General features: G+C 39.1%; 1 long non-coding RNA gene across 1 annotated transcript in view; it reads left to right on the top strand.

Moving 5' to 3' along the window:
• LOC138818411 (uncharacterized) overlaps positions 1-19,352 on the top strand; it is a 32,469-nt gene extending 13,117 nt beyond the window's left edge. The window contains exon 3 of the long non-coding RNA XR_011369115.1: positions 19,072-19,352. This is a non-coding gene — a long non-coding RNA (uncharacterized lncRNA). The remainder of the gene's footprint in view (positions 1-19,071) is intronic.
• Positions 19,353-21,962: the final 2,610 nt, after the last annotated feature.

Below are 21,962 nucleotides of genomic sequence, written 5' to 3'. Positions count from 1 at the left end.
TAGCCTTTGCTTCATTTGTAAAGACTAGGAACCCGAGGACATCAAGGACCTCTCATGGCAAGAAGAGTAAGACATGGGTATCCATTCCTTGAAATCAGATCCTTTCAGTGACATGCCTACTCTGATCCTTCTATTCTATCATCTAAAAAATACCTACATCACCAGCACTCCAGGAAAAGAAAGGGAGCCCCCTCAATGGCTTTAGGGTGGGTCTCTCTATCCCATTTGACAGTCCTGGTCCAGCACAGATTCTGCCAGCCCTCTCCTTCTCTCTCCCTCCCTCCCTCTATTGTTTTGGGGAGTCTTCAATGACCAGAGTATAGAATGGGCTGCTATCTCCCCATTGGCACCAACAGTATTTAGCCATTTTCCTCAAAATCACAGCCAGAACACGAGTGATTAAAGTCAAATTCAAATCTGCCAGCAAGTCATAACATATAGGGCTAGGACATTTATCAAGGCTGGGGGCCTCTAGTGACCTCAAAGAAAGCCAGTGAGATGGGGCAGGGAAGAGGCTGCAGTGGGACTTCTCTTCTCTGCCCTGCACCTTATAAGGCTTCTCAAATCAAGGTCAGGCCAAATAATAATGACAAATAATAAATATTGATTACTAACAACTCCTGTATTGAGACATGAAGGTTTCATTTATTTTATTTTTACCCCATCAAATGTCCATACCCAACCCATGGAGTATTTATTATTATTGATGTTCTTTCTTAAACTTCATTCACATATCAGAAAATGGTATTCAGAGAAATTAAGCCACTGACTAGAGCCACACAGCTCAAAATGCAAATAGTAAACATAAGAATACTTTCTGAGGCAGGTGCTGGTATCTCATGCTTGTAATCTTAGTTACTCAGGAGGCTGAGGTCTGAGGATCATGGTTTACAGCCATGATCTCCGATTAACCACTAAAATGCCTGCAATGGAGCTGTAGCCCAAGTTATAGAGTGTTAGTTTTGAGTGAAATATCTAAGGGACAGTGCCCAGATCTTGAGTTCAAGCTCTGGTACTGGCACCAAAAACTAAAAACAAAAAAAAAGGCTCATAACCTTCACCCAAGACTATCTCCCACACACCAACAAAAACCTGGACCTGAAGGTGTGTGTGGCTCAAGAGGTAAGTACTAGTCTCAAGCAGAATAAGCTAAGGGAAAGTGTCTAAACCCTGAGTTCAAGCCTCCCCACTATAAACTTGTGTGTATATGTATATGTGTGTATATCTATATACACATATATAAAATGTGTCCACACATATGTACACATGCATGTATGTATACACATATGTGTATGTGTTGATTGGGGGATATCAGGACTGATATCTCAAGCAAGAGAAAATTTTTCCATCATTCAGCCTGTAGATGGAGACTCAGAATTTCTATACTGCAGTTAAGTGAGGATACTCAAATTTTGAAATTCATCAAATCATTGGACAAAGCCCATTCTATTTAGGAAGGGTAATCATCTTTTTTTGCTTTGTTTTGTTATGATTTTGTTTTTTGCCAGTTCTGGGGCTTGACCTCAGGTCCTGCGAACTGTCAGTGAGCTGCTTTTGCTCAAGGACAGTGCTCTACCACTTGAGCCACAGAGTAACTTCTAGGTTTTGTTCATGCGGTATTGAGGAATCAAACCCAGAGATTCATGCATGCTAGGCTAGCACTCTAACACTAAGCCACATTCCCAGGCCATAATAAATCTTCTTTACTCCAAGTTTAAAATTATTTAAATTTATCTATTGAAATTTACCCATGTGATTAAAATGGTAATCACATCCAAAAATTTTTTAATTTCTTTCCTTTTTTATTGCGAAAATACTGTACAGAGGGGTTACAATTACTTGGGCTAGGTAATGAATACATTTCTTATCAAACATTGTTGCCTCTTCCATTGTTTCCCCTTACCATCCCTTCCCATCTCCCACCCACCCACCCTTAATCCCCCCTCCCTCCAAAGATGTAAAGTTTGTTTTTCTCCATAACGACTTTTATATCTCATTGTTGCAATGGGTCCACCTGTATCCCTATTTAAACAATTTGTTTTTTATTTGTTAGGAAATGGAAAGACTTGGAAAAAATTATATTAAGTGAAGTAAGCCAGACCCAAAGAAACATAGGTCCCAAGGGTTCCCTTATATGCAACAAATAGTATATGTCTGACATAAGCAGAAACGGTCAGATAAATTGATGTTAGGCGAAATGAACCCCAAGATAAAGATTCAAATGTTTTTTCTTCCTTGCGATTATTTCTAACAGCTTTATAAGATGATTACTTTGTTGCTTTGTATGTCCCTTCCCCACAGTATAACCCCTGCTTCCAAAAGTCTTTTCACAGCAACATTTACATTGATGTTTGACTAAAACATGAGGCACTACATGCTAGCAGAATTAATGTGTTAAAATTCACCATCTCTAGCCGTGAGTTGTTCGCTCATGGCTGTAATTCTAGCTATTCAGGAAGCTTAGAGCTGAGGACTGAAGCTTTATGAGACTCATCTCCAATTAACTATCTCAAAAAACTGATGTGGAATTATGGTACCAGTGGCAGAGTGCTAGCCTTAAGCAAAAAAACCCCACGGATGGTGCCCAGGACCTAGTACAAGCAATAAAACTGTGTGTGCATGAGCATGAACACACAAACACACACACACATGCACACATATAAGCACATGCACATACACACCATTACTACCACTATCACTAGAATATCATGACTCTTGTCACAGGAGATCTGCCACAGTCAAATTGTGAGACAGGAAGTAGAATGGTGGGTTTCCTGAGACTGTGGAAAGGGATGGATGGAAGGTGCTCTTTAATAAGTGCTTAATTTCAGGTTGGATTCTGAGAAAGTTCTAGAAGTTGGTATCAGAGAGGGTGCATAAAAATTTGAATGTACTTAAAGCCACTGAAGTGTACAATTGTAACTGGTTGAGATGACACATTTTATGCTATGGTTATTTTCCCAGGATGAGAGAATAGATAACAATACAGCCAGGGAGGGCCTGGACAAGAAAAGATAGCAGGAGGCGAGGGCCCTTATAGTGTTCACTCCTTCAGTTTCCCACCAACAAATATCTGCTGTTGAGCCACTTGTGCTGGGCTTATGACAGGTTGGAGCAAAGGCAGTGGGTGGCTACCTGTAATTGGCCCTCTATCATTTGAGCCACATCTGTACTTCTGGCTCTTTTTAAGTTAATTGGAGATAAAACTCTCAGATTTAGCTGCCTGGGCTGGATTTGAACTTCAATAATCAGATTTAAAGCTTATTATACTATCTTAAAGAAATGATTGGAACTTGCTCTTTTGTTGTTGTTGGTTTTGGTTGTCAGGCTTGCACTTGGGTCCCAGGCTCTGTACCTGAGTTCTTCTATTTAAGGCTAGCATTCTACCAGTTTTCATTACTACACTACTTTTGGTTTTCTGGTGATTAATTGGAAATAAAGTATCACAGACTTCACTGCTCAGACTGGCCATGAACCCTGATCCTCTGATCTCAATCTCTTTAGTAGTTAGGATTTCAGGTGTGAGTCAATTACACCTTGCTGGGAACCTGCTCCTTTATGAAGGAAGGCATTCTGATTATCTCCATTTTCCAGATATAGAAACAGAGGCAAACAAATTAAAATGACTTGTCTATGATGTCAAACGTTAGTAAATGCTGGAGCTGGGTCTTTTATCCTGGTCTTTCCAATGGCAAATCTCACCCTCAAATAATACTCCATTAATGTGTTGCCTTTGTTATCCCCTACCCTCACATTATTGTAGCAAGGAATCAAAAACACCCACAGGTGTGATTAAGTACAGGCTCTGTCTAATGAAGAGAGTGCCTGGGTTTGAGTCTCATCTTCACTACTGAAGTTGGATTGAGAGGTTTGTTGGGCCGGGATTAAAGGTTTGTGTTTTTGGCCCTGGCAAATCATTGGTTTTGTTCCAGTAGCCTGGTCTGTAAGACTAAGATAATGATTACCTATCTCATAGGTTTATTACCAAGTTCACAAGGAAAAAGGTGGGTTGGTGCCTAGCATATACTCAGCAACCCATTGATGTCAGCTGTTTATTTCATTGAGTAAAGATGGCAGCCTATGGCTGGATGTCCAGCTCAATAGTAAAGCCTATACTTATTTAGCATGGTGTGGAGGAGGAAGTTTGGGAGGGGACAGGAGGAAGAATCAAGAAGAAGGAAGAAGAAACGGTAGAATGTGGCCAGGCACCAGCAGCTCAAGCCTGTAATCCTAGCTACTTAGAAGGCTAAGATCTGTGGATGGTGGTTCAACCCAGCCTGGGCAGAGAAGTCTCTGAGACACTCAAGTCTAATAAAGTACTCAAAAAAAGCTGGAAATGGCATTGTTGCTCAAGGGGTAGAACACTACCCTTGATTGAGCACAATTTGGCTCAGGGACAGTGCTCAACCAATGAGTTCCAGTTCCAGGTATGGCTAAATCAATCAGTCAATCAATAAAACAAGGAGTACAAGTGGAAGATTCGGTTGTGTGTTAGCCATGTATTTTTTTCTTGCTATGACAAAATATTTGACAGAAATATCCTAGGAAGTTATTTTGCTCAGTGTCATAGATTTCAGGGATTAATGGCAGAGAAGAACATGGAGGACATGGAGCATGGGGAGGGGTAAGAGAGGGAAAGGGAGTGCTTCGTTGGGAAGATTCTCTTTTCTCTTCATTAACTCAGTATGGAAAGCCAGCATACCGGATGGTGCCACCCATGTGCAGGAGGGATATCTGCTTTGGTTAATCTGTTATGGAAACCCACCAAACACACCCAGAGTTATGCTTTAATTATTAGCTGGGCGCATCTAAACCAAATCAAATCAATCCCATTGAAGCTCATCCTCAAGATTAACCATCACAGATATCAATTTCATTTGCCTCCAAATTTACATTCCTTGTTATCTCTCAACTCACCAATCATTTATCATTCTTGTTTTTTTTCACATTTAGGCTAGTGTGTGTGTGTGTGTGTGTGTGTGTGTGTGTGTGTGTGTGTGTGTGTGTGTGTGTGTGTATGTGTGTGTGTGTGTGTGTGTCCTACTTAATGGTGAAACCACATATACTTTTCTCCTAAAATCAGCAACAAGGGTACCATATCTACTGTCACCACTTGTAAGTTGTAGGAACTAGATTTGCAAGGAAAATCAATTTGACAATAGAAATGTCAATATCTGTGTTGATAGGAAGGAGTGTAATTATCTTTTTTGCAGATAATATTATCTTTTTTTGTTCCATCCTGAGCCTAGAACTCAGCGATTGTGCTTTGTCCCTGAGCTTTTTACTCAAAGCTAGAGTTCTACCCCTTGAACTGCAACTCCACCTCTGGTTTTTTAACGGTTAATTGGAAATAAGAATCTCAAGAGTCTCACATACTTCTTTGTCCAGTCTAGCTTCCAACTGCAATCCTCAGAAATCAGCCTCCTAAGTAGCGAGGATTAGAGGCAGCAGCCACTGGCTCCCAAATCTCATATTATTTTTTATTTAGAAAATTACAAGACCCAGCAATCCCACTTTTGGGCATTTACGCAAATGTTTACAAACAAGACCACACTAAAGCTACCAGCACAACTATGTTTATTGCAGCATTATTTACCATAGCTAAGATCTGGAACCAACCCAGATGCCCCTCAGTAGATGAATGGATCAAGAAAATGTGGTATATATACACAATGGAATTCTATGCCTCCATCAGAAAGAATGACATTGCCCCATTTGTTAGGAAATGGAAAAACTTGGAAAAAATTACATTAAGTGAAGTAAGCCAGGCACAAAGAAACACAGGTCCCATGGTTTCCCTGATTTGCAATATCTAGTATATGTATGAGTCAAGCGGAAAGTCAGATAATGTGATGTTAGGAAAATGAATCCTTAGGTATTTTAATGTTTTTTTTCTTTCATGCATGTGTTTCTAACGCATTTATAAGTTTATTTCTTTGTTGCTTTGTATATCCCTCCACCACAGTATAACCCCTGCTTTCAATATATTTGATGTCAGTATAACTTATGGAGGAGATGGGGAAAAACAGTCATTTAAGGATTCAGGTGGACCTGTTGCAACAATGAAGAGTACAAATTGTCATGTCAAAAAGGAGCTTTACAATGATGGTGGGGGGGAGCGGGGGGGAGGAGGGAAGGATTGGAGGGAGGGAGGAGGCTGGGAAGGGAGGTGAAGGGTAAACAAAGGAGGAGGCTGCAATGCTTGGTAAGAAATGTACGCATTACTTTGACCATGTAATTGTAACCCCTCTGTACAGTATATTCACAAATAAAATTAAATTAAAGAAAGAAAGAAATGAACCTACAGACCTATAACCAAGTAGACTTCGATAAGGGAGCTAAAATAATAGAATGGAAGAAAGACAGCCTGTTCAGTAAATGGTGTTGGCAAAATTGGTAAACTACATGTAGAAAACTAAAGCTAGATCCTTATATATCACCCTGTACTAGAATCAACTCCAAATGGATCAAAGACCTCGGAGTCAAAGCAGACACTCTGAAAACATTACAGGATGGAAAAGGAGAAACCATAGGTCTCCTTGGCTCAGGCCGAAATTTTCTCTTTTTTTTTTTAAATTTATTTTATTTTATTTGTGAACATACTGTACACAGGGGTTACAATTACATGGGCAGGATAATGCATACATTTCTTACCAAGCATTGCAGCCTCCTCCTTTGTTTACCCTTCACCTCCCTTCCCAGCCTCCCCCCTCCCCCCACCCAATTATACCCCCTCCCCCCCCACACTGACATTGTAAACCTGGTTTTGACATGACATTTTGTACTCATTGTTGCAACAGGTCCACCTGAATCCTTAAACGACTTATTTGTCCCCATCTCCTCCACATTTTATACTGACATCAAATATAGTGAAAGCGGGGGTTACACTGTGGGGGAGGGACATACAAAGCAACAAAGAAATAATCTTATAAATGCGTTAGAAACACATGCATGAAAGAAACGAAAACATTAAAATACGTATTTAAGGGTTCATTTTCCTAACATCACATTATCTGACATTTTCCGCTGACTCATACCTATACTAGATATTGCAAATAAGGGAAACCATGGGACCTAGGTTTTTTGGGCCTGGCTTACTTCACTTAATATAATTTTTTCCAAACCTTTCCATTTCCTAACAAATGGGGAAATGTCATTCTTTCTCATGGAGGCATAGAATTCCATTGTGTATATATACCACATTTTCTTGATCCACTCATCTACTGAGGGGCATCTGGGTTGGTTCCATATCTTAGCTATGGTAAATAATGCTGCAATAAACATAGGTGTGCTGGTAGCTTTAGTGTAGTCTTGTTTGTATACATTTGGGTAAATGCCCAAAAGTGGGATTGCTGGATCATAGGGGAGATCTATGTGAAGTCTTTTGAGGAACCTCCATACTGCTTTCCAAAGTGGTTGAACAAGTTTACATTCCCACCAACAATGAAGTAAGGTTCCCTTCTGTCCACATCCCCTCCAGCATCTGTTGTTGTTAGAGTTCTTGATTTTTGCTGTTCTAACTGGAGTGAGGTGAAATCTCAATGTTGTTTTGATTTGCATTTCTTTTATGGCTAGGGATGTTGAACATTTCATCATGTGTCTATTGGCCATCCTTCTTTCTTCTTCAGAGAAGCTTCTCTTTAAGTCTTTCGCCCACTTATTTATTGGGCAGTTGTTTCTTTGAGGATTTGTTGTTGGGTGGTTTAATTTTTTGAGTTGCAAGTATATTTTAGATATGAGACCCTTGTCCGTTGTATGGCTAGTAAAGATCTTCTCCCAATCGGTGGGCTTTCTCTTGATCTTGCTAGCTATGTCATTTGCCCTGCAGAAGCTCTGCAACCTTATGCAATCCCATTTGTCCAACCTTTCTTTGATTGGTTGTGCTTCCGGGTCTCTATTCAGAAAATTTCGACCTGAGCCAAGGAGACTTAGGGTTTCTCCTAATCCATTCTGTAATGTTTTCAGAGTGTCTGCTTTGAGTTCAAGGTCTTTGATCCATTTGGAGTTGATTCTGGTGCAGGGTGATATATAAGGATCTAGCTTTAGTTTTCTACATGTAGTTAACCAATTTTGCCAGCACCATTTACTGAAGAGGCTGTCTTTCTTCCATTCTATTGTTTTAGCTTCCTTATTGAAGATTAGATGGCTATAGGTCTGTAGGTTCATTTCTGGGTTTTCAATTCTATTCCATTGGTCCTGAGGTCTGTTCTTATGCCAATACCAAGCTGTTTTGATTACTATGGCTTTATAGTACAGTTTGAAATTTGGTATTGATATTCCTCCAGCAGTGTTCTTTCCCTTGAGGAGCGTTTTTGCTATTCGGGGTCTTTTATTGTTCCATATGAATTTTTGGATTGCCTCTTCTATTTCCTTGAAGAATGAGGGTGGAATATTGATAGGTATCGTGTTGAATTTGTAGATACCCTTGGGAAGTATTGCCATTTTCACGAAGTTAATCTTGTCAATCAAGGAGCATGGGAGGTTTTGCCATTTTTTAAGTTCTGTGTTGATTTCCTTTTTCAAGATTTTAAAGTTTTCATCGTAGAGGTCCTTCACTTCTTTAGTTAAGTTAATTCCAAGGTATTTATTTTTTTGTGGGGCTATTACAAATGGAGTTGCTTTCCTAATTTCAGCCACATTTTTCTCATTGTGGGCATACAGAAAAGCCATTGATTTTGGGGGGTTAATTTTATAACCTGCTACTTTGCCAAAGTTTTGAATCAGCTTGAGTAATTTGGGAGTGGAGTCTATGGGATTCTTTAAATACAAGATCATGTCATCTGCAAAGATGGAGAGTTTTATTTCTTCTTTCCTTATTTGGATCCCCTTTATGTCTGCATCTTGTCTTATTGCTGTAGCTAGGCATTCTAATACTAGATTGAAGAGAAGTGGAGAGAGTGGGCATCCTTGTCTTGTTCCTGAGTTAAGAGGAAATGGCTTTAGTTTTTCACCATTGAGTATAATGCTGGCTGTAGGTTTGTCATATGCAGCCTTTCTTGTATTGAGGAATGTTCCATGGAATCCTAATTTTTCCAAAACCTTCATCATAAAGGGGTCTTGGACCTTGTCCAATGCTTTTTCTGCTCCTGTTGATGTGATGAATAATATTAATTGATTTGCGTATATTGAACCAGCTTTGCATCCCTGGAATGAATCCAGTTTGATCGTGGTTTATGATTTTTTGGATGAATTGTTGAAGTCGATTGGCCAAAATTTTGTTGAGAATTTTTCCATCAATGTTCATCAGAGAAATGGGTCTATAGTTCTCTTTCTTTGATGAGTCCCTGCCTGGTTTTGGGATGAGGGTTATGATGGCTTCATAGAATGTGTTCGGTAGTGAGCTTTCTCTTTCAATTTCATTGAAGAGTTGGAGGAAAATTGGTGTGAGCTCTGTTTTGAAGGCCTTGTAAAATTCCACTGTAAAATCATCTGGTCCTGGACTTCTCTTAGCTGGGAGGTCTCTTATTGCTATTTCTATTTCAATGCTTGATATGAGCCTGGTAAGATAGTTTAACTCATCTTGGTTTAGTTTTGGCATGTCAATAATTGCTAGGAAGAGGTCCATTTCTGTGAAGTTGTCGAACTTATTAGCATAAAGTTTTGAGAAGTATTCCCTTATAATGTTCTGAATCTTGGTTGTTTCCGTGGTGATGTTTCCATTCTCATCTCTGAGTTTATTAATTTGGGTGTGTTCTCTTCTTTTTCTGATAAGATTTGCTAAGGGTCTGTAAATTTTGTTAATTTTTTCAAAGAACCAACTCTTTGTTTTGTTGATTCTTTCTATAGTTTTTTTTGGATTCTAGTTCATTTAATTCTGATTTAATTTTGATTATTTCTTTCCGTCTACTGGATTGGGGTTTATCTTGCTGGTCTTTCTCAAGGAGGTTTAGATGTGTCAATAAATTGCTAGTTTCAGATCTCTCCAATTTGTTGATGTAGGAGCTCAGAGCTCTAAACTTGCCTCTGAGTACTGCCTTTGCTGTGTCCCAGAGGAGCTGTTAATTTGTGTGTTCATTTTTGTTGAATACCATGAACATTTGAATTTCCTTTCTAATCTCTTCCATGACCCACTCATGATTCAGCATTGTGTTGTTCAGCCTCCATATGATACCGGACTTTCTTTGGTGGCTTTTGGTGTTGAGTCCTAATTTTATTCCCTTGTGGTCAGAGAGAATGCAAGGTATAACTTCAATGTTTCTGAATTTAGACAAGTTTGCTTTGTGGCCTAAAATATCTTCTATTTTAGAAAACTTTCCATGTGCTGCTGAGAAGAACGTGTATTCTGAGGCTGCTGGGTGAAATGTTCGGTAAATGTCTGTTAAGTCTAGTTGATCCATGAAGCTGTTTAGATCTGCGTTTTCTCTGTTGAGTTTTTGCCCAGTTGATCTATCTAGTGGGGAGAGTGGTGTGTTAAAATTCCCAACAATTAATGCCTTTGGATCTATATGGGATTTGAGGGAAAGTAGTGTTTCTTTGATAAATTTGGGTGCTCCTTTGTTTGGCGAATAGATATTTAGAATTGTAATATCCTCCTGAACGAGAGATCCTTTCATTAGTATGTAGCGACCTTCTGTATCTCTTCTCACGAATTTTAATTTGAAGTCTATTTTATCTGATATTAGGATTGCAACTCCGGCCTGTTTATGGGGGCCGTTTGCTTGGTAGATTTTGTTCCAGCCTTTAACATTGAAAATGTGTTTGTTTTTATGGGCAAGATGTGACTCCTGAAGGCAGCAGATAGAAGGGTCTTGTTTTTTAATCCAACTAGACAGTCTATGTCGCTTAATTGGAGAGTTCAGTCCGTTAACGTTAAGAGATAGGACTGAGAGGTATTTGGGAGTTCCTGCCATGTTATCTACCTTCTTGGGGGCTGCGAAACCTGGGTTCTTCCTAAGGTTCTTGGATTCTCAGTTTGGGTGCAGTTTCTTGGCCTTTGTTGCAGTCTTGTTGGTTTTCTATGTGTAGGACATCTTTAAGAATCTTTTGCAGGGCTGGTTTGGTGGAGATGAATTGTTTCAATTTTTCTTTTATGGAAGGTTTTTATTTGGCCTTCAGTTATGAAGGAGAGTTTAGCTGGGTACAGTATTCTTGGTTGATAGTTGGTTTTTTTTAGGGCATGGCATACGTCATTCCAGGCTCTTCTTGCTTTGATTGTCTCTGCTGAGTAATCTTTGGTAATTCTACTTGGTTTCCCTTTATAGGTGATTAACCTTTTCTCCCTGACAGTTTTAAGGATCTTTTCCTTGGTCTGGGTTGATCCTGTGTGGATTATAATGTGATGGTGGGATATCCTATTCTGGTCTGGTCTATTTGGGGTTCTAAAAGCTTCTTGTATCTGAATAGGCCTATCTTTTTGTATGTTTGGGAAGTTCTCTGCTAGGATCCTGTTAAACAAATTTCCTAGACCATTAACTTCTGTTTCTAGGTGCTCCTCTACACCCATTGTCCTTCGACTGGGCCTTCTGATGGTGTCTTCCAGGTGTTGGATAGACCTCTCATATTTCTTGGACTTGTCTTGGATGGTTGTATGTTCTTTCTCTATAATATCTAGGCTGTCTTCAATCCCTGAGATTCGATCTTCTGCATGGTCTAACCTGTTGTCAAGACTCTCTACTTTGTTTTTTATCTCTTTTCCTTCTAATTTGTCAGCTTTGATGGCTTCAAGTTCTTTGTTGAAGCTTTGTTTTAGGTCTTGTATGAATTTCTTTACTTCCTTAATTTGGTGTTCAGTGTTTGTTCTCAAATCACTTAGTTGATTGGTTATGGTTTCTTTGGACTCCCATTCCTTCTGTTGGGTTCCATTCAGCATTCCTTTTGTGGTCTCCCTGACTTCATCTTTGTGTATTCCCTACCTGGTCTCTCAATTCCTGAATTACTCTTTGATTAGCTTCCTCCCGTCTGTGGGATTCCTGCAGTTCTCTTTCTTCCCGTTCGTGGGATGCCTGCAGTTCTCTTTGAGTGTTCTCAGCCTGCTCACGCCATTCCTCCCTTTCTCTTTGAGTATTCTCAAGTTGTTCACGCAAATCCTGTAACAGTTTTTGAGTAGCTTCCTCACGCTTATGATATTCCTGTATAAACTTCTGGGATGCCTCCTCTCTCTCCCTATCACGCTCATACAGAGTCCTTTGTACATTGTCAAACTTCTCATTTATCATGTTTGCTAGTAGTGATTGTAGAGCTATTTGGGAACTCTCCTCTGGATTATTCTTTATCTGTTCTAATCCCTGATTATCAAGATTGGGAATTTAGATGCCCGAATTTGCCATTTTTCTTGTGGTTTTCCGGCTTACTCTGCCCATTTGAGATGAAGATAGCACCAGTTTTGTGCTAGAACACTATCTGAATGCAACCATCAACCAAAGTTTGCGTTTGTACAGTCAATAGTCTACAGATACAATCTAGTTCAACAGATAGATCTATTCAACATCAAACAACTATATTTTGAAGGACTTCGAACCGCAGTAAAAAATTTGGAAAGCCAGAAATTATTAGGATTAGGGAGAGATGTGGGTAAAAAATAGGAATAGATTGGTGTGGGGAGGCACAGGGAGAGTTAACTATGTCCTAATCATAATGCAGGAAATGGGTTGGGTAGGATGCAAGTAGAGAGAGAGAGAAAAAGAAGAGACGGAAAGAGGAATGAAAAGAGACCAGAAAAAAAATAGAAACATAAAAGTTAATGTTATTATAGAGATTAAAAGACCGTCTATTTAGAGAGGAATGTGAATATGTTTAGAGAAAGGGAGGGACATAGAGGAGATGTGAAAAATTTAAGGATAGGAAGGGGAGAAGAAAAGATCAGAAGTTCAGTAGAGCTAGACAAAAAACAAAAAGATAATTAAGAAAGAAAGAAGACAAGAAAAGAAAGGAAAACGCTCATTCACATATTCCTAAAATAAAAATTATAAGAGGAGAAAAAAAAACGTTACTGGAAAACAATTATTTTTTCAGAAGAGGCAAAAATTAAAGATTAATAAATGTTTTAGAAGAGAAAAAAATTTATGTATATATATATATATATATATATATATATATATATATAAGGTAACAAAAAACAAAAAAAAAATAAAAAAAGAAAAGAAGAAGAAGAAAAAAAAAGAAAAAAAAGTCTTTTGATTTTTTGGGGGGAGGAGGGGTGGGAAGAATCCTGTATCTCCCTTTTGTCTGTAACCAGTCTCTTGTTGGAGTCTCTGGTCAGCTTGAGGTCCTGTGGCTTGATTGGTTTCTTAAGTAGGTTTGTTGGAAGAGGCAGAAAAATGCTCTGCTTTACCGAAGATTTTGAGATCCCCCTCCCAGGTTAGTTTTCTGGGAGGGTGATCTGCTTTGAGAATCGCAAAAGAGGGGGATGCGGTGATGAGGCTAGGTTCTGGGTAGAGGTGAGGCCTTTCAATAAACAATAGCTTTTCCCTGGGGCTATTTTGTGATAAAGCTCACAGCGCCCAGCCTGGAGCCATTCTCAGGGTTTCTGTTTTTCAATTGAGTGTGGTGGCTGCTAGAGGGAGGGGCAGCCTCTGGCTCTGGTTACCCAGTGAGGCAAGCCACTCCAATGGCTGGCGCCTGAGCTGGGTGACTTTTCCCTGGATGGAGCCGAGTCTGGCAGGTCACTTCACCGTTAAGTTCTTGTGACCTGCTAAATGACTCGTTTTGTTCCAAGGCCTGAGATGGAGCTAGCAGCTCCTCCGAGCTTTGTCGGTATCCAAGATGGAGATCACCGGTGCTGTGGGGAGAGGGGTGGCCTTCCCTCCTCTGCTCCCTGAGAAGGAGTGAGGACGTCCGGCTTGTACTCACGCCGAGTCTTGGATCCTGGGTCGTCTCTGGTCTGCAAACTGCAGGATGAAGATGTCCGCTCCTTGTCGGTCTTGTTGGTGTTGAGTAGAATCTGCTCGTCCGCTGCGTCTGGCTCCTTCGTCCCGGACTCTCTGTGTCTCAGGTATGACCCTGCGGTGGTGGTCACCGCCGCGACCCTGCAGGCGCTCAGATGTGTCTCCTTGGCTTCCCCTCTCTTGACTAACTCTCTGTCCTGTGATGGCACACTTGGTGTGATTCTCTGGCTTAGGACTGTTCACTGGAACTCTAAAACTGCTTTCTATGCGAATGCTTGTTCAGATTCCAGCTTCTCCTCCGCCATCTTCCCGGAACCACATCCGAAATTTTCTTAATTGAGTCCCGGAAACAACAAATCAAAGAAAGGTTGGACAAATGGGATTGCATGAAGTTGCAGAGCTTCTGCATAGCAAAGGACATAGCTAGCAAGATCAATAGATAGCCCACAGATAGGGAGAAGATCTTCACTAGCCATACAATGTACAAGGGTCTCATATATAAAATATACATGCAACTAAAAAAATTAAATCCCCCAACAACAAATCATCAAAGAAACAACTGCCCAGTAAATAAGTGGGCTAAAGACTTGAAGAGAAACTTCTCTGAAGAAGAAAGAAGGATGACCAATAGACACATGAAGAAATGCTCAACCTCCCTAGCTGTAAAAGAAATGGAAAACAAAACAACATTGAGATACCACCTCACCCCAGTTAGAATAGCTATAAACAAGAACTCTTTAAGTCTTTAGACCTCTTATTTATTGGGGAGTTGTTTCTTTGAGGATTTCCTGTTGGGGAATTTAATATTATGAGTTCCAAGTACATTTTAGATATGAGACCCTAGTCCGTTTTATGGCTAGTGAAGATTTTCTACGTGGGCTTTCTATTGATCTTCTAGCTATGTCATTTGCCATGCAGAAACTCTGCAACTTCAAGCAATCCCATTTGTCCAACCTTTCTTTGATTTGTCGTGTTTCCGTGTCTTTATTAAGAAAATTTCAGCCTGTGCCAACAAGACCTAGGGTTTCTCCTATTCCATCCTGTAATGTTCTCAGAGTGTCTGCTTTGACTCTGGGGTCTTTGATCCATTTTGGAGTTGATTTTGGTGCAGGGTGATATATAAGGATCTAGCTTTAGTTTTCTACAAGTAATTAACCAATTTTGCCAGAACCATTTACTGAACAGGCTGTCTTTCTTCCATTCTATTTTTTGAGCTCCCTTATCGAAGATTAGATGGCTATATGTCTGTAGGTTCATTTCTGGGTTTTCAATTCTATTCCATTGGTCCCGAGGTCTGTTCTTGTGCCAGTACCAAGCTATTTTGGTTTCTATGGCTTTATAGTAGAGTTTGAAATTTGGTATTGATATTCCTCCAGCAGTGTTCTTTCCGTTGAGGAGCATTTTTGCTATTCGGGGTCTTTTACTGTTCCATATGAATTTTTGGATTGTCTCTACTATTTCCTTGAAGAATGAGTTTGGAATTTTGATAGGTATCGCATTGAATTTGTAGATAGCCTTGGGAAGTATTTCCATTTTCACTATGTTGATCTTTCTAATCCAGGAGCATAGGAGTTTTTGCCATTTTCTTAGTTCAGGTTTGATATCCTTTTTCAAGCTTTTAAAGTTTTCATCATAGAGGTCCTTCACTTCTTTAGTTAAGTTAATTACTAGGTATTTTATTTTTTGTGGGGCTATTACAAATGGAGGTGCTTTCCTAATTTCAGCCCCACTTTTCTCATTGTTGGCATACAGAAAAGCCATTGATTTTTGGAGGTCAATTTTACACTCTGCTACTTTGCCAAATTTTGAATCAGCTTGAGTAATTTGGGAGTGGAGTCTATGGGATTTTTTAAATACAAGATCATGTCATCTGCAAAGAGGGAGAGTTTTACTTCTTCTTTCTCTATTTGGATACTCTTTATGTTTGCATCTTGTCTTATTGTTGTAGCTAGACATTCTAATACTTCATTGAAGAGAAGTGGAGAGAGTAGACATCCTTGTTTTGTTCCAGAGTTAAGAGGAAATGGCTTTAGTTTTGATGGCTTCCAATTCTTTGTTGGAGCTTTTTTTAGATCTTGTATAATTTTTTTACTTCTTTACTTTGGTGTTCCGTGTTTATTCTCAAATCACTTAGTTGATTGTTTATGGTTTCCTTGGACTTTTATTCCTTCTGTGTGGTTCCATTAATCATTCTTTTTGTGGTCTCCCTGAATTTTTTCAGTTGTCTGCTTATGTATTACATGAATTCCTCTATCGATCTTTGTCTATTCTCATCCCGCTCTCGCAATTCCTGTATTACTCTTTGATTAGCTTCCTCATGTTCAAGCAATTCCTATAGTTCTTTTTGACTGTTCTCAGCCTGCTCACGCAATCCTTATCTATCACTTTGACTGTTCTCAGCCTGCTTACACAATTCATTTATTTCTCTTTGAGTGTTCTCAACCTGCTCATGCAATTCCTGAATCACTCATTGAGTAGCTTCCTCACACTTAAGAGATTGCTGTTTTGATCTTTGGTTTGCATCCTCTCTCTCCCTATTAGGCTCACACTCAGTCTTTGAAGGTTTTTGATCTTTACATTCACCATTTTTACCAGTATTGTTTGTACAGCTTTTTGGGAACTCTCCTCTGGATTATTCATTATTTGTTCTGTCACCTGATTACCATGAGTGGGAGTGGAGATACCTGGATTTGCCATTTTTCCGGATTTTTCTGCCCATTTGGTATGAAAGTAACACCAACTTTGTGCTAGAAAACTATTTTAAGGCAAGCATCAACCAGAGTCCTATAGTTGCACAGGGAAAAGGCTGCAGATACAATCTAGTTTAACAGATAAAATCTGTTCAACATCAAACAACTATGGATTAATGGGCTAAGAGCAGCAAGGAAAATTTGGCAAACCAGAAATTATTATGTTTAGGGAGAAATATGGTGACAATTAGGATTAAATCGATCGGGAAATGCCAAAGAGAGTGAAATTAACCAAGTCCAAATCTCAAAGAGTGAAATATGCTGGACCGAATGATAGGAGAGAGAAAAAAAAGAGACGAGAAAAAATGGAAAAACAAAAAATTAATTTAAAAATTGAAACTTGAAGATTATCTAATTTTAAAGGTGAAATTGAGAGAATGAGGATAGGATGAGAGGAGGAGTGGGATTAAAAGGACACTTGAAAAACTAAAAAATAAAAATTCTTTTTTTAATTTTTTTTATTGTGAAAATACTGTACAGAGGGGTTACAATTACATGGGCAAGATAATGAGTACATTTCTTATCAAGCATTGTAGCCTCCTCCTTTGTTTCCCATTCCCATCCCTTCCCATCCTCCTCCCACCCCCCCACCCAAACCTTCCACCCACCAAAATTCTAAAGTTCCTTTTTCCACATAATGACTTGTACATCTCATTCTTAAAAAATTATATAGGCATAAAGACATAATACTGCTACTAAGGAATTTAAGCCTGAGAGTATTTGAATTGAGTAATAAATTTCTGTATTAAGTGTGTACAGTATGGTAGATAAGGTGTAATAATTGAGGACGGATATATCTGAGGATGAGCAGAACAGCAATTAAGTCGCGCACAAAAGGACAAAAGAGAAGAAAAATGAAGAAAATGAGAAAGAAAAAAAAGAACTGAAAGGTCAGTAGAGACAAAAACAGCACACATACATATACACCTAAATAAAAATTTTAAGAGGAAAAATAAAAGATTAATAGAAAACAATTTTTAAAAAATTAAAAATAAAAAATAGGTAAAAAATAGTTCTTTGATTTGTTTTTTTATCGGGGGAGGTGGAGGGGAAGATCCTGTTTCTCACTTTTGTCTGTATCAACTCTCTTGGTTGAGTCTCTGGTCTGCTATGGTGTTTGGTTTTCACGTGCTTTGATTGGTTTCTTAAGTCAGTTTGTCTGAGCAGGCAGAAAAATGCTCTGCTTTACCCAGGATTTTGTAATCCTCCTCCCAGGCTAGTTCAGTGGGAGGGAGATCTGCTTTGAGTATCACAAAACAGGAAGATGGCTCTCTCCTCTAGTTGGGAGATGCTGTGATTAGGCTTGGTTCTGGGTAGAGTTGAGGCCTTTCAGCAATCTATAGGTTTTCCTTGGGGGCCTAGCTTCTGAGACACTCACAGAGTCCAGCCTGGAGCCATTGTCAGGGTTTATGTTTACTGAATTTCCTTTAATTGTCTAATATGCTGTAGGGAGGGGCAGCCTCTGGCTCTGTTTACACAGTGAAGAAAGCGACTCCTGAGGGGGAGGAGCTTCTACTGCCTGGGCTTGGTTACTTTCCCCTAGGTGGAGCTGATTATGGCAGGTCAGGTCAGGTTCCTGTGATTTGCTAAATGACTCTTTTGTTTTCTTCCAAGGCCTGAGTTGAAGCTAGCTGCTCAGCCGGACAGCTAGCTAGATTTCCATCAAGATGGAGATCTTGTTTCTTTGAAGATTTGTTTTTGGGGGTTTAGTTTTTTAAGTTCCAGGTATGTTTTACATATGAAACAATCCCATTTGTCCAACCTTTCTTTGATTTGTTGTGTTTCTGGGTCTCTATTAAGAAAATTTCAGCCTGTGCCAAGGAGACCTAGGGTTTCTCCAATTCCATTCTGTAATGTTTTCAGAGTATCTGCTTTGACATTGATCCATTTGGAGTTGATTCTGGTGCAGGGTGATATATAAGGATCTAGCTTTAGTTTTCTAAAAGTAGTTAACCAATTTTGCAAGCACAATTTACTGATGAGGCTGTCTTTCTTCTATTCTATTTTTTTTTTAGCTCCCTTATTGAAGATTAGATAGCTATAGGTCTTTAGGTTCATTTTTAGGTTTTCAATTCTATTCCATTGTTCGAGTTTGATATTTGGTATTGATATTCCTCCAGCACTGTTCTTTCTGTTAAGGATTGTTTTTGCTATTCAGGGTCTTTTATTGTAACATATGAATTTTTGGATCGCTTCTTCTATTTCCTTGAAGAATGAGGTTGGAATATTGACAGGTATTGCACTGAATGTGTAGATAGCCTTGGGAAGTATTGCCATTTTCACAATGTTGATTTTTCCAATCCAGGAACAAGCATGGGAGTTTTTGCCACTTCCTAAGTTCTGTTTTGAATGCCTTTTTCAGGTTTTTAAAGTTTTCATCATAGAGGTCCTTCACTTCTTTGGTTAAGTTAATTCCTTGGTATTTTATTTTTTGTTGCTATTCTGAATGTAATTGTTTTCCTGATTTCAGCAACATTTCTCTCATTTTTGGCATACAGAAAAGACTTAAAGAGAAACTTCTCTGAAGAAGAAAGAAGGATGGCCAGTAGACACATGAAGAAATATTCAACCTCTCTAGCCAAAAAAGAAATGCAAATCAAAACAACATTGAGATACCACCTCACCCCAGTTAGAATGGCTATAATCAAGAACTCTAATAACAACAGATGCTGAAGGGGATGTGGACAGAAGGGAACCATACTCCATTGTGGGTGGGAGTGTAAACTTGGTCAACCACTTTGGAAAGTAGTATTGAGGTTCCTCAGAAGACTCCACATAGAGCTCCCCTATGATCCAGCAATCCCTCTTTTGGGCATTTACCCAAATGATCACAAACAAGACCACAATAAAGCTACCAGCATGACTGTGTTTATTGCAGCATTATTTACCACAGCTAAGGTATGAAACCAACCTAGATGCACCTCAGTAGATGAATGGATCTAGAAAATGTGTTATATATCCATAATGGAATTCTATGCCTCCATCAGAATGAATGATATTACCCCATTTGTTAGGAAATGGAAAGATATGGAAAAAATTATATTATGTGAAGTAAGCCAGGCCCAAAGAAACATAGGTCCCATGGTTTCCCTTATTTGCAATATCTAGTATATGTCTGAGTCAAGCAGAAAAGTTCAGATAAGTTGATGTTACAGAAATGAACCCCAAGATAACTATTCAAATGTTTTTTTTTCTTTCATGCAAATGTTTCTAACATATTTATAAGATGATTTCTTTGTTGTTTTGTATGTCAGTCCCCCATACTATAACCTATGCTTTCACTGTATTTGATGTTGGTATAATTTGTGGAGGGGAAGGGTAAAAACAAATTGTTTAGCTATGCATGCAGGTGGACCCATTGCAACAATGAGATGTACAAGTTGTTATGTCAAAAAACGAACTTAACAACTTCGGTAGGTGTTAAGGGGAACATTGGGGGGGGGAGAGTATGGGAAGGGATGGTAAGGGGAAACAAAAGGAGACAACAATGCTTGATAAGAAATGTACTCATTATCTTGCCCATGTAATTGTAACTCCTCTGTATGGTATTCTCACACACACAAAATGATGGAAATCTTAAGTTGTGGCGTTGGAGGAGTGGCCTTCCCTCTTCTGCTCCCTGAGAAGGAGTAAGGATGTCAGGGTTCTACTCACACCCGGAGTCTTGGTTCCTGGGTAATCTCTGGTCTGCTATCTGCAGGATGAAGATATCTGCTCCTTGTCAGTTCTTGCTGATATTGTGTAGAATGCACTTGCTCGCTCTATCTGGCACCTTTGTCCGGGACTTTCTGTATTGTAGGTATGACGAGTATGGTTGCCACCACTGCTGCTTCACCCCTGACTGCTGGCAAGTGCTCAGATCTGTCTCCTTGCCTGCATTTTCCCTCTCTAGCCAATCTCTCTGTACTATGGTGGCACACTTAGTGTAATTCTTTGGCCTAGGACTGTTCACGGGAACACTAAAACTGCTTTCTATGTGAGAGCTTGTTTAGCCTCCAGCTTTTCATCCATCTTCGCGGAACCACCAGGTTTCATTTTTTTTGGGGGGGGTTCCAGTCATGGGGCCTGAACTCTAGGCCTGGGCACTGTCCAGCAGCTCTTCAGCTCAAGGCTAGTGCTCTATAACTTGAGCCACATTGCCACTTCTGGCTTTTTTCTTTTTGCTTATGTGGTGCTGAGTATTCAAACTCAGGGCCTCAGGAATGCAAGATAAGCACTCTACCACTGAGCCACCTTCCCAGCCCCTTAATTTTTATATTATAGGTTTTTTCACATAATTTAGGATTTGTGATTATTGTGCCAGGTGATTTTTGTTTTTCTGTTTGTGTTACTTTGAAATAGTGATGTCAGGCTTGTATGAAGAGAGAAAGAATATGAAATGTACGTTACTACATTGAAAGAAAGAGAACAGACATTTTAACCTATTTGCTACAAGTAAATTAATATTAAGCAAAGGAAATTAATATAATTACTTATTTACTTTTCAGAAGATGAGTAGAGTACTCTGGATATCTTGGAGTAAAAGACTTTAGATTCATTTCAACTGATGCCTTACATTGAACTTACTTGCTAAACTTTCTTCCTCAGAAAGGAAAAAGCTCCATTTCTTTCATATTTGTATGTTAAATTTGCATGTTAAATTGCTTACCTCTACTTGTTTGAATTCCATTCTTCATCCATTAGGTATCTAGGGCTTTGAATGACCAATTCCTTAATATACCTATATTGCTCATATTGTGATGTAAATCTCTGTAATATTAATATGAATTTATCTCTGATTCTCATCATGAGCTACATTCTCATGAAACTTATGTAGTACCAAGCTTGAAACCTGATAATTTAACTCTTTTCTATGTTTTAATCAATAAATCCATTCTCTTTAGAAATATGTTTCCATCTTTTATGTTGCTCAAGTAAACAACATGTATTTCTAGTGCTTTTCCTGAAATAAATATAAGTTTGGAACAGGAAGAAAAACTCTCCCATTATCAATTTGAAGTAAATCCTTGGGGACTATTTTATACAAATAAATTTTAAAAAGCCGAGTGTAAGTTGATCACGCCTGTAATCTTAGGTACTCAATAGGCTGAGATCAAAGCCATCCTGGGTAGGAGAGTCTGTGAGACGCTTATCTCCAATAAACCACTAGAAAGCCGGAAATCGTGCTGTGGCTCAAGCAGCAGTGAGTTCTCATTGAGCTGAAGAGGTGAGGGATAGCACCCAAGCCCATAGTTCCAGCCCCAAGACCAACAAAATAAATAAATAAATGAATAAAAACTGCAATGCACATGTTTATAAATGAATAATCTAATGGATAGACACGAAAACTACATCAAGTCTCAATTTACTTAAAGGCACCAAAATATCAGTGTGCACGAACATCACTCAG

This window comes from Dipodomys merriami, unplaced genomic scaffold (genome assembly GCF_024711535.1).
Source record: "Dipodomys merriami isolate MVZ:Mamm:240054 unplaced genomic scaffold, mDipMer1.0.p SCAF_754, whole genome shotgun sequence".
Classification (NCBI taxonomy): Eukaryota; Metazoa; Chordata; class Mammalia; order Rodentia; family Heteromyidae; genus Dipodomys; species Dipodomys merriami.
Note: the sequence above shows the minus strand (reverse complement) of the source record. Positions and strands in the feature narration are given on the sequence as shown.